The 12629-nt window shown below is 36.9% G+C and overlaps 1 protein-coding gene across 1 annotated transcript in view; it reads right to left on the reverse strand.

The window, feature by feature from the left end:
• Positions 1-12629, reverse strand: part of TENM1 (teneurin transmembrane protein 1) — an 854513-nt gene that overhangs the window by 335074 nt on the left and 506810 nt on the right. The gene's annotated exons all lie outside the window — the stretch shown is intronic.

A 12629-nucleotide genomic window follows, 5' to 3' on the forward strand; every position in this document is an offset into this window, starting at 1 on the left:
AATGGCCTAGACACCAGTGTTTGAGATTATCCTCACTACCAAACTTTAGAGACTAGCCTCACAGTCATATTTTCATTCAACACTTTATTATAAAAATTATCAAATATACAGCCAAGTTGAAAGAATTTTATAATAAACAACCATATACTCACTAACTAGATTCCACAGTTAGCATTTGACTGAACTCACTTTGTCACATACTTATTCATTTCTCCATTCTTGTCTCCATCTGTCAGTTTTTAGTTTTTTGTTTTGTTTCTGTTTTTCTTTGTTTGTTTGGTTTTGTTTTGAGATGGAATCTCGCTCTGTCACCAGGATGGAGTGCAATGGCGTGATCTCAGCTCACTGCAACCTCTGTCTCCCAGGTTCAAGCAATTCTCCTGCCTCGGCCTCCTGAGTAGCTGGGACTACAGTGCGTGCCACCATGCCCAGCTACTTTTTGTATTTTTAGTAGAGATAGGGTTTCACCATGTTGGCCAGGATGGTCTCCATCTCTTGACCTAGTGATCCGCCCGCCCAGCCTCCCGAAGTGCTGGGATTACAGGCGTGAGCTGCTGTGCCAGTTTTTAGTTTTTAAGCATTCTGAAGTATGTTGCATACATCAGTACACTTCCCTTCATACATTTTAACTCACATATTATTAGCTAGTTTGATATTTTTACAAATTTTAATGTAAAATTTATGCACAATAAAATGTGCAGTTTTATGTGCACATTTGCTGAGATTTGACAAATGCTGTCACCTATGCAACCCAAACCCCTATCAAGATGTATAACATTCCCATCAAGACAAGAAGTTCTCTTGTGTCTTTTCTAGGTAAATCCCTATTTCTATTCCCAGAGAAAACCACTATTCTGCATTTTTTTTTCCACCATACATTTGTTTTGCCTCTTGTAGAACTTCATGCAAATCGAGTCATGCTACTGTCATGTTTGAATTACTAAAGAATGATTGTTGAGTGTTCATGACTATTGTAACATGGGCATTTTGTAAACAGTAGTAATGTATTCACATGGAAGGAGTTGCCAAAAACAAATAAATAAATAAAATTGCATATACTTCTTTTATACTTATACAACAAATAAATAAAAGTACTTTTACACTTGCTAAGTGCCAAGTGTTGTGCTGAACACTCATTAGTATCTCATTTGCTCTTTACTCTTATGAAATAGTCTATAATATTATTCTTATTGTGCATTTATAGAAATGGAGACCAAAAGAGGTCAAACAACTTGCCCAAATTCACCTAGCAAGTGAAGGACAGAGCCAGAATCAGAATCTAGGTCATTTGGGGTTCCAAAGTCCTTAACCTTTTTTTTTTTTTTTTTTTTTTTTTTTTTTGAGACGGAGTCTCGCTGTCACCCAGGCTGTAGTGCAGTGGCGCGATCCCACTCACTGCACTCCAGCCTGTAACTTCCAGATCTCACTGCACTCCAGCCTGTAACTCCAGCTCACTGTAACTTCCACCTCCTGGGTTCAAGCAATTCTCCTGCCTCAGCCTCCCAAGTAGCTGAGACCACAGGCACCTGCCGCCCTGCGTGGCTAATTTTTTGTATTTTAGTAGAGACAGGGTTTCACCATGTTGCCCAGGCTGGTCTTGAACTCCTGAGCTCAGGCAATCCGCCTACCTCAGTCTCCTAAAGTGCTACGATTACAGGCATGAGCCACTGTGCCCAGCCAATCATTTTTTATAAACCTTTTTCTTTTCTTTTTTATCTTTAATTGACATATATAACAATTGTACATATTTATGGGGTACATATGAGACAGGAAAAATAGGGTGGTTGCAGGAGAATAAAAAAATTCCAGGCAGCAGTTTCACATGATTAGAGGCTATGGGCTATTAAGACCCTGAAAAACAGGATTCGGACCAAGCTGGCTAAGACTGACTGGACCCAACACGGTGCGGGATTTGACCTAGGTTTCACCTCGGACTTCATTATATCCTCATTAACATACTAAATCACGCAAGCCACCAGCACCATGACAGTTCCAGAAATACCCATGTTTGGTGTAAAAATGGGTGGCACCACAGTTCCGATAAATCTCCACCGTTTTACAGAAATTTTCATGAATATTCTACCCCTTGAATAAACAAACCCCAAAAGCTAGCAGCTCCAAACCCCCTTGTGGGTGATTCTCTCTTGAGTACACTTATACTCCCTTTTCTTGAGTGTGTACGTTTCCCTTTGCAATAAATGTCCATACTTTCACTGTTTTCCAACTTGTCTTTGAGTTCATTCTTGCAACAGTGTCAAGAGCCTGGACACCAGCTGCGGCCAAGATCCCACCAGCATTTGGAGACTTCCCCCAGCCTACCAGCATCACATAGTGTTGTTTCAACACATATACATGTAGAGTGAGCAGATCAGAATAATTAGCATATTCATCATCTTGACCAAAGTCTTTAATCTTAAGCAGTCTACCGCACTACCTGCGGCAGTAAAATACACTGCTAAACAAAACACATTTGAGTGCCAAATTTTAATATACAACAAAAAATTTCACTAAGTATAAAGCCAACATCACCTTGTACATGTAACGTGTGCACAAATGCATAAATTACTAACATTATTTTAAGACTGACTTCTAGCTTCCATATTTAAAGAACAAAAGCATATGTATTTCAAGGGATAAAAAAAAAACTCCATATGAATGTTAATGGAAAATACCCACAATAGAGAATTTTGCTTCAGCATCATGAGGTTAAAAATTTGTTAAAGGACTGGGTTGCTGAGGGGAGTACAGATTCACAGGTCTTTCTGGAGGGCAATTTGGCATTATGTATCAAATGACTTTAAAAATGCCTATTCTTTGATGCAATAATTATGGCTATAGACATTTTTCCTCAGGAAATGATGTGTATGACAATGCATATAAGAAGCCATTCATTGCAGTGTTATTTATAGTAGCAAAAAATAAACATGTAAATGCCCAGTAATTGCTATTTCATTAAGTAAATTATTTTATAAACACATAGTACTACACAATCATTACAAATTGTGTGGCAAATTACTGTCTATTCACTGGGAAAAGTGTTTACAGATATTACCAAGCGAAAAAAGGCAGGCTTCAAAAGAGTATGGGCAACATTGTTCAATTTTTAAAGGAAAAAAAGTACGTATGTTCACAGGAAAATAATAATTTATGTTACCTTTGTATGGTAGGGGTATTTTCTGAACTTTTCTGCCTTGAGCTTGTATTGATTTTGTAAGTAAGATAAAAAAAAGATTCATGAGTATTAGGGAGTGGAAAACATTTACAGGATAATACCAACCACAGGAATAGTTGGTTCCATTTAAATTAACGTGATTTATTGAGCGCCTAGATGGGCCAGGCTCCAAGTTAGGCACTTTGTCTCCAATTCTGATCCTTATATGTCTGTGAAGTTGACACTATTATCCTAATCTTCTAGATGACTGAACTGAGACCCAAAGAGGTTTAGTAGGAGTAGAGTGGTGATAATAGTAATTATTATAATAATGTTAGTAAGAGATAACATTTGAGCGATTATTTTTGACAGGCATTGCTGTAAATACTTCACAAAATATTATATTATTTAATCTTCATAACAACTTTATTACAGTCAATATCTCTATTTTACAGATGAGACGATCAAAGCCCAGAGAGGTTAAGTCACTTTTCCATGGCCCCACAGCTAGTAATTGATTAAACTGAGTTTCAAACCCAGGCAGTCTGGCTGCAGAGCCACTGCTCTTAAACAATATACTATAACATAGTGTATTGTTTGTGATGGGAATACAGGCCTGTTGAGGCATAGAATAAGTATGCTTTGTGTTGAATTTGGCACGAGGATGATGTTTAATTGAGCCACACTATTACGTTCCTTTTCTGACTAATAACAAGAATGTGAGAATGATGGCTACAGAATCACAGAGTTGGAAGGGACCCTCAGAATTCATCGAGTAGCCCATCCCTCTCCTTTTGATGTTAGGGAAACTAACGCCAAGAGAATGAAACTTTCTTACTTAAAAATAGCATAGCTAGCTAATAGGCATGGATGAAACTGAAATCTGGGGCTTCCAAAATAGTGTATTTACATTGCCCCATGCTACCTGACAACCACAGTCTTCACCAGATTAGCATCAGGTTCTAATCATCTGGGTTAACTGACCTGGGCCCAACAAACACTATCTGTTCAAACAGTACTGCGTAATACACATCTATTTTTCTGTATGTCAAATGTTCTTCTAGTAAATTTTAAAGACTGTCTTAACTATTTTGGATGAATGGGTAAGCATTACAAAGAAACTACCCTTTAGTTGATGAGAACCTAAAAGAGTTACTACTGCTTCTAAAAGCACCTAATTTATCTCCAGAATGAAGAAACAATATAAAAATAAGATTAAGTATATTTTAATGAATAAGTGACTCTTAGTTGTCCTCTTTTCATTTGATTGTGCTGTTACTTTAAGGCTTTTAAATAAATAACCTCCTCTGCACCATAAAAAGATGAATTTCTTTTTTAATGTCTGCTTAACTCTCCCAGACTGTTTTTTTCCCCTTTGACCATTTCATTTACTAGTGAGCAAGAAGTGTAGCACTACATAGGCAGCGTAGTGAAGTAGCCTCCCTACCTCCCCACTCCTGCCCTGTGGTTACTTTGGAGGTGACAAAATGTCACATATTACGGATTCGATACAGCAACACTCTGATATGGTCCTATGGGATAAAGGAGAAACCCAGCAGAATGAGGTTCCTTTACTTAATGTTTGGAGATAAAATCTTCAATCTTTTGCATATTTATGAAGGAGAATAATTGGATTTTTGAGACAATGTAAGTGTTCCAATATGTTGGATATTGATTTGGTTTGGTACAATATTAAGAGGTAGAAGGAAGGAAAAAAAAAGACAGAATTGTTGGCTATTATGACGGCAATTACAAGCAATAATCAACATCCCTGATGTACACCAAAGGATTTCCAAATGCAGTTTCATAAGTAAAATATTACAGCATAACGAATAAATTCAACAGTTGCAGCAGAACAACATTTAAACTAATTTTTATTTGAGTGGAATCCAAATCACGGTTCTCAATGAGGGTAGATAATAAAATGAGTTCATGTACTAAGGTTCTTGTTTTCTTATTAGCAAGCTCAGATTAAGATTCTATGCTGAAAGTGGTCTATACTTTGTTGTGCACCATGAAAAAGAGCAATGCAAATGATGTGTTTTGTCATAGGCTTTGCAGTCCATTGTTGGAAAGTCAAACTAGTGCCCAAATGTGTTTTCATAGTCCCTGAAAGAAGCAGGAGCATAAAGACAAATGCTCAGTGCTAGATGTTAGCTATGTGCTCATAAAATCAGATCATCTGTCTAAGCACATTGCTTTTCCCTGGGGACCTGAGGATATACTAAAATGTTGCTATCAATTTCATACAATTGGGTTTTTCTCCACAGAGCAAATGATAAAAATGCAGTTCAAGAGTTTATGTGTAAGTAGTACTCTTCTTTGCATCTGTTTTAATATTCAAGTTCAAATTGAAAAAGGAAAGGCAAGATATTACCAAAAGGAAATGGGCATATAAAGAAATTGAAAAAAAAATCTTCAAGAATGATGAGACCCAGTGGTGGTAAATGGGAATATAATAAATGCCCCTGTAAGGATTTTAAAATCATCTATAAAAAAGGGGAAAATGTGCTCTCTATTTTTAAACCCCTCATACTACATAATTCTGAGGGTATCTGCTAGCACTAAATAATGTGATTTAATGTGGCACTTAAAATTCTATAGGAAATAGACAGAAATCTACGACTTTGTAACAACAGATGCATAAATAACCCATGATTTTTTTCTTTTACATCTTGTAAACATTCTTATGAGACACATATCTAAACCTATATTCCCTTAGCTATAAGCATCTGACTTATTTTTGTACCCAGAAGAAGGAATTCAACTTGCTTCCAGTAGAAGCTGAGGTTGGGTTTTTAAAAACAAGAAGACTACAAGTTAATAGGACCAAACTACATTTGGATAGCATAGTAGAATTTAGGTACTTTTTAAAAAAAATTATAAAATGAATTTTTATTGTGATAAAAAGCATATGGCATAAAATTTCGCATGTTAAATATTTTTTAGTGTATAGTTCAGTAATGTTAAGTATTACTGACATGGTTATAGAACAGATCTCTGGGACTTTTACACCTTGCAAATCTGAAAGACTATATCCTCATTAAACAATTATTCTTTCCGTCCTCTTCCAAGCAACCACCATTCTCTTATTTGTTTCTATGATTTTGACTACTTTACGTACTTCATATAAGGGGAATAATACAGTATTTGTGTTTTTGTGATTTACTTCACTTAACATAATGTTCTCCAAGTTCATCCACGTTGTAGCATTTGACAGGATTTCCCTCATTTTTAGGCCAAATAATATTCTTTTGTATGTATGTACCATATTTTGTTTATCTATTCATCCACTGATGGACACTTAGGTTGCTTCCCCTTGTTGGCTATTGTGAATAGTGCTTCTGTAAACATAGAAGGTGTGCAAATATCTCTTTGAGATCTACTTTCATTTCTTTTGGATAAATACCTAGAAGTAGGATTGCTGGATCATACAGTAGTTCTATTTTTACTTTTCAGAGGAACTTCCATACTGTTTTTTGTAGCGGTTTCTACTTTACAATGCCACCAACCATGTACAAGGGTTCCAATTTCTCCACATCCTCACCAGTACTTGTAATTTTCCTTCTTCTTTTTTTTTTTTAATAGTAATGATTCTAATGGGTGTGAGGTGATATCTCATTGTGGTTTTGATTTGCATGTCTCTGATGAATAGGGATTTTGAACATCTTTTCTTTTCTTTTTTTTTTTTTTTTTTTTTTGGAGACAGAGTTTTGTTCTGTTGCCCAGGTTGGAGTGCAGTGGCACGATCTCGGCTCACTGCAACCTCTGCCTCCCAGGTTCAGGTGATTCTCCTGCTTCAGACTCCCAAATGGCTGGGACTCTAGGCGCCTGCCACCATGCCTAGCTAATTTTTGTATTTTTAGTAGAGACGGGTTTTCACCATGTTGGCCAGGGTGGTCTTGAACTCCTGACCTCAAGTGATCTGCCCACCTCGGCCTCCCAAAGTGTTGGGATGACAGGCGTGAGCCACAGCGCCCGCCCCTGAACATCTTTTCATATGCTTTTTGGCATTTGTATATCACTTTTGCTTAAATGGCTATTCATAGGTATTTATTCTCATGCCTCCAAAAAACACAAGAAAATGCCATGCTGGGTCAGCCCCATTTTCTTCTCTAACAAGAATACTTAGTGTTGTTTTGTGGAAAAGAGTCATTACTGGCAAAGATATCAACCTCAACATCTCTACTAACAACTATATAAAGGAGAATTTCATTTTATTTGCCCTGTGATTCTTTCTTCCAAATTCTAAGCCACCTCTGTCCACATACTGTTTCTAAACCTCGGATGCCAAGTGTTGATAAAAAGTCTATGCTCCGTCCACATCGTTCATAATTTTAAGAGCTTTTAAATGAATTTCTGGATACCTATCTAAGCTTTAATTTTCCTAGGCTTAAGTCTTAGTTCTATAATATATTCTCAAATAGAAATAGTCTCTAGTCTAGATTGTTACTACTGTGATTTGCAAAATTTTTTTTTTTTTGAGATGGAATTTCGCTCTTGTTGCCCAGGCTGGAGTGTAATGGCGTGATCTCGGCTCACTGCAACCTCTGCCTCCTGGGTTCAAGCAATTCTCCTGCCTCAGCCTCCCGAGTAGCTGGGATTACAGGCACGTGGCACCACGCCTGGCTAATTTTGTATTTCTGGTGGAGATGGGGTTTCTCCATGTTGGTCAGGCTGTTCTCGAACTCCCACCCTCAGGTGATCTGCCTGCCTCAGCCTCCCAAAGTGCTGGAATTACAGGTGTGAGCCACCACGCCCGGCCGGGAGATCCTTTTTAAACCTTTCAGTGGTTATCATCCCTTCTCCTCTTTTATTCAGAAGCAATATCTGCCCTATCTGGTCAGCTATCTCTGGATTGCATATTCCTTGAGGACAGCAAACAGTCTTAATTTCTAGGTACATTGTCTCTTACTTCACAGGTACTCGATGAATACATATTGATTTGTATGATGCCTTTGCTTTTTCTAAAAGGGTCTTGAATCACCACTATGCAGAAGGAACAAAGGTTGGGTAGTCTAAGGTAAGTGTTCTATTTGCAGGAAAATATTTCTTGGCTTGTTGAATGTAAAAACAACTATATGTGCTCATTTCATTTTCACATACTCTAAAATAAACAAATCAAAGAAATAGTTGATTCACATTTCATGTCTTCCTGTGAGATATTTTAGTAATGAAAAAATTACTATTAATAAATATACTAATAATTTAAAGATAATTGCTGTTAATGATAATGGCAACATAATTGTCCATTTACTGAACGTCTATTATGTGCCAGGTACTTTGCTAAAGTACTTTATGTGCTTTTTCTCACTGAATCCTCACCATAATCCTATAAGGTAGATGATATTATCTGCATTTCATAGGTGAGGAGGCTGAGGATCAGATATTAGGATTAGATAAATTTCATCAGGTTACACAATTGGTAAAAGACAGAGTTGGGAATCAATTTCTGTTTTGTTGACTGCTAGAATGTAAGCTACATGAAAGTAGAAATGCCTATCTTATTTATTACTGTATCTTCAGTGCTTAAAATGGTGCATAATAAACAACAGGCACTCAATAATATTTTAAAATCCATGCCTGAATAATAAAACCCATTTACTTAACAACTGTGTACATATTAGCCTACAATATCACTCATAATATTAATCATTAAGGTAATAAGATCTTAATTCACATGATCATCTGATATTTCTCTTCTCAAAGATGAATACATATAAACTTCATATTTCACTGAATATGTTTTTATGGAATTTGTTTTCAACTCTTAAAATTACAGAAATGATCAAATGATATCAGGAGGATACATACTTATCATCATTGTGAAAGTGAGGTAATTGTCATGGCTCCCTGTTTAGAATGTGGGGGACATCAGAAAAGTTTCATGCAGTACTGTACTGGACTTTCCCATGTCAATTAATATAAACATAAATATAAATTAAATATAACTAAATATAAATTCAACATTCTGTAACAGGATGTTTAGAGATAAATTGAAAGTAGGAGTAAGGGCATAGATACATAAATGGTATAGAAAGAATATACTACATACTTTACAATGTTTGATCAAGTTGCTTTAGTAGACCTCAAAACTAATTAAAATAAATAATTAACGCTTCTCTTCATAATAATGCCCTTTCAAGTCACCCTTTCATTCTCCTTCTCCAAGTTAGATCCATGTTCTGTTAATCCAACTTTAATTTAAAATTTGATATTAAAAAACTCTATATCAGTTGAAGAGTAAATACCAAATTAATATTTTCTATTAATGCAAATGTTCCTGTATTAAAAGGCTCAGGCCAATGTATAAAAATTATTTACTTAGATAAGTAAGCTTATCATATTTTCATTCTCTTTATATTTAATACTAATTTAGGTTTTGAGATAATGGTGTGGAAGCTATAATCCTTTCAAACTACAAAACAATGTGTAAAGCTATTGGTAGGTGAGCTTATCAGTCCTGTTACAATTTTATACATTTTCCCTATGGAGGAATAACGGAATGCCACACTATAGTTTTCAGTAGTTCATTCCCTAACGAAGACTAATCAAAATGGGAACAAACAGGTGATGCAGGAAATACTTGTGACTGTACATTTAAAAGTAAATCAGACTCTAAATTTCCTAGGACTTAAAAAAAAAAACCCTTCAATTTGTAAAGAAACTCAATTACATTTCCCTTTGCTGAAAGTCAGTTCCCAATTTCACTAAACAGAGAAACTGATGATTTTATAAAATTGATCTTCAGTGGTTACTTGGATTATTACGGTTATTTTTTTCTTTATACAGGAGGGGGTAGTGGGCAGAGTATTATACACTTTTATTACCTCTTTTTTCACCTTTTCTTTTCTTTTTTTTTCCTTTTCTTTTCTTTCTTCTTTCTTTCTTTTTGAGACACAGTTTCACTCTTGTTGCCCAGGCTGGAGTGCAATGGCGTGATCTTGGCTCACTGCAACCTCCACCTCTCGGGTTCAAGAGATTCTCCTGCCTCAGACTCCCATTCATCTTCATTTTCTACAGACATGTATTTTCCTGGTTTATTTTATGAGCCAGTTGACATGGTATACTTTTCTGTATGATTTGTTTTTATTGAGTTATAACGTACCTCAATAAGGACATCTTATATAAAGTTTCAAATTAATTACAAAGAAGTACAAGAAGGACAGAGCCTAAGAGTTTCTCACTAAACACTAATGCTAATGCCACTTCTGAAGGATCTTGATCAACATTTGGCTTTTATCAGCTTTTATTTCTTTGAAAGACTTATTCATACATGTACATTAAAGGTAAGAATATTTTATAATGTCATAAAATAACATAAGAAATGCCACTCAAATCAGTCCCTTAATCTATCCAGCGTAACATTTTTCTTCTCTAAAGAACAAGCTGGCAAAACACATGACTGTTCTTTGAAATAGCCTCAAAATAAAACAGATAGCCAGAGGCAGAGACTGCTTCTCACCAACATCCACGTTCTCCTCTCTTCCTGGGCACACAAACAGACTACAATTTCCCAACCACCATTTTTGTTAGGTGTGGTCCTGCGACTGAGTTCTGGCTAATGAAATGTAAAGTGTGAGCAAAAGTGATGTTTGACACTTCAAGGCTTGACCCCTAAAACTTCCCACCCATGATCTCCAATCTCCTTCCTCATCCACTGGCTAGAAAAAAGCAGACCCAAATATGGAAGGAGCCTAGTACGATTGTTACAGGTAAATAGGCATGAGTGGGGCAGGAGAGGGCTCTCCCTATCACCCACTAGAAATGTCCATTGACGGTTCAGCAATTATTGCATTGCCTTTCAAAAAGTGACAAATTGGCAGCCGGTGCCATTTCCTGATAGTCCACACCTGTTAACATCAAAATGTTAATTGAATGTAGGCCCCAAGGAGAAGCAACTTCCTGGACATGCACATTAAGAGACAAAAATAACGAAGTATGATCTTCCGGGTACACGCCACTGGAAAAGGGAAGAAAGCCTCAGACGGGCATGTGTGTAACTCCTTAAACACACTGTGCGTGCTCAATTCCAAACGATAAGGAATGCACTGAGTATGCAGGAAGCCCACCCTAATGGTAGAATCATGGGAAAGAGACGAGCCTATAAAGCCCTAGGATCAAAGTTAAAGGCACCTTTTTTTGCTCTCTTTTCTCCCTTGGACCTTCAGGTGCCCCCTTGAGTCTCCTCCAAGCAAATTTTCCTTTCTTTCCGTTCTGAAGACTTTTAAAATAAACTTCCACTCCTGCTCTGAAACTTGCCTCCGTCTCTTTTTCTGCTTTATGCCCCTCAGTTGAATTCTTTCTTCTGAGGAGGCAGGGACTGAAGTTGCTACGGACCCATATGGATATGCTGCCGGTCAGGGTAACTCATATCTCTTCCACTGGTAACATATTCATTCCATGGAATATTATGCAGTAAGAAAATCCAAAGAATTGGTAACCACATAAGCATATTAGATATGTAGATCATTGTCTCTCAGCACAGAGACCTAGACGGGACATCCATGATCCCCCATGCCCACTCCCCACTGCCTGCAGCCATAGTTAATTGGACCAGGATTGGATAACCAAACTTAGAGGCAATTGTATTCTCTCTTTCTTGCTCAGAAATCTAGACACAGACATACAACTGGGGAAGCCAAGATGCAAGGTCATGTTGAGCCAGAGCTGGAGTTACAACATTATAGGGGAACAGACAAAGAAATCCCATCTAGAGTGAAGCTTGAGAATGGAGCATATCTCTAGAGAGAAGAAAAGATGAGACATCATCTGGTCCCAGAAAGAAATAGAATGATGGAGAGAGTTTCATCTTTCATTAGGCCTGGCTGTACTTACTGTGCTTTTCTTTCACTGTGAGATTACTCTGCATCTTCAAAAAAAAAAAAAAAACCTTTAAAAAGTTGAATTTAGTTTTACAGGTTTTCTGCTCCCAGTAACTAGATAGTTTTCCATGTTGAGCAAGAAACAGAGTTCATGTATATAGTACAACCACAATTATGTGCTGTCCCCTCCCACACAAAACCAAAAGCAAAATACAGCCCCAAATCCCCATTCCACAGACATCTGATCTAGAAGAAAACAAAAGGAAATCTTAATAGTAAGTATCTTTGGATGATGGAAGTTGTAGTTATTTTTCTTGGTGATTATCCGTCTCCTTTCTATTTTTGAAATGAAGGTGTACTACTTTTATAAGGTCCGTCATGACCTGGCCTCTGCGGGCCTGTCAGCCTCACTACTGCTATTGTCTCCAATGCCCTCTATACTTCTAGCCATCCTATGTTATGTGCATCTCCAAATGGGCCATTTTCTTTCAGGTTTCTGTGTCCTTGTAAGCTTTTTGCAAAGAACAATATCAGAAGAGCTAAGACATGCCCCCAGATAGTGCAGGTCTAAAGTGAGGCAGGAAATAGAGGATAAAAAGTGAACATAGGGAGAATGAAGAGTATAAGAGAAGAGAAAGGAATAGAGTAAGAAA

Source organism: Hylobates moloch, unplaced genomic scaffold, assembly GCF_009828535.3.
Source record: "Hylobates moloch isolate HMO894 unplaced genomic scaffold, HMol_V3 SCAFFOLD_7, whole genome shotgun sequence".
NCBI classification, from domain to species: domain Eukaryota; kingdom Metazoa; phylum Chordata; class Mammalia; order Primates; family Hylobatidae; genus Hylobates; species Hylobates moloch.